Consider the following 1,402-nt stretch of genomic DNA (forward strand, 5'->3'; position numbering starts at 1 on the left):
GGTGTTTTTTAACATCTCCAGCTCTGCATTTCCTCCCCTCCCAGCTCCGTCCCCCGCCGCGCTCTGAATCACCAATTCGCGGCGTTTTCACCCGAATCCCAATCAGCTGGAAAAACCCAGCCGCAGGACCAGGGATTTCGGGCGCCGAGAAGCGCCGGTTTCCAGCAGCGTTTCCACATCTCTCAGGTTATTAAGTGCCCAGGGTTATTTTTAATTTGTTTTCCCTTTTCTTCTTGTAGGGCTAATAAAGGAAAAAAATCACATTTCTGGGGGTTTTATTTTTCATTTTTCTTTATTTTTTTCCCCCCAAATGAACGTGCCCAGACCAGCAGCTGCACTGCAGCGCTCACCGCATCACCTCGGCAGGGATAACGGGGTCCGGTCCCCACCCAAGGTCCCCGTCTGAGGCCACCCAAGGGGTGAGGGATGGTGGCCAAGGTCCCTGTGTGGCCATCGGTGGCATCGTTCTCATCCCAGCACTTTGGTCCCCAGAGCTTTAGCTCAGCCTCATTAATCTTCGTTAGCGAGCCCGCTGCTGCTGCCGTGGCATTTTGGGATGAGTAACGGCGGCGCGGAGCTGTCAAGGATGCAGAGGGATGGGGATGAAGATGGGATGGAATGGGGATGGGAATGGGGATAAAAGCGATGGGATGGGATGGGATGGGATGGGATGGGGATGGGGATGGGAATGGGGATAGGGATGGGGTTGAGGATGGAATGGGATGGGAATAGGGATGGGGAGGAATGGGATGGGACAGGATGGGATGGGAATACAGATGGGGAGGGATGGGATGAGGATGGGATGGGACAGGGATGAGGATGGGGATGGGGATGAGGATAGGGATAGGATGGGATGGGAATGGAGATTGGATGAGGATGAGAATGGGATAGGGTTGGGATGGGACTGGATGGGATAATGGGGATGAGGATGGGGTGGGATGATGGGGTGGGATGGGGTGGGATGGAATGGGATGGGATGGAAATGGGGATGGGATGGGGATGGGAATGGGGATGAAGGTGGGATGGGAAGGCAAGGGATGAGGATGGGATAGGGTTGGGATGAGACTGGATGAGGATGAGGATGAAGATGTAATGGAATGGGGATTGGAATGAGGATGAAGGTGGGATGGGATGGTATGGGATGGGATGGGATGGGATGGGATGGGATGGGGATGGGGTTGGAGATGGGATGGGATGGGACGGGACAAGAGATGAGGTTGAGGATAAGGACGAGGTTGGGATGGGGTTGAGGATCCAGCCATGCACTCCCACTCACAGCCCCTTGCTCTTCCCTCCTCACTTCACCCCACAGCATCCAGCACCTCCCCACCACAGTCCCCTACTTCCAGGGCCACCAAAACCCACCCCAACCCTCTCTTCACTGGGTACCACGGGGCGAGAA

This window comes from Mesitornis unicolor, unplaced genomic scaffold (assembly GCF_000695765.1).
Source record: "Mesitornis unicolor isolate BGI_N332 unplaced genomic scaffold, ASM69576v1 scaffold40439, whole genome shotgun sequence".
Classification (NCBI taxonomy): Eukaryota; Metazoa; Chordata; class Aves; order Mesitornithiformes; family Mesitornithidae; genus Mesitornis; species Mesitornis unicolor.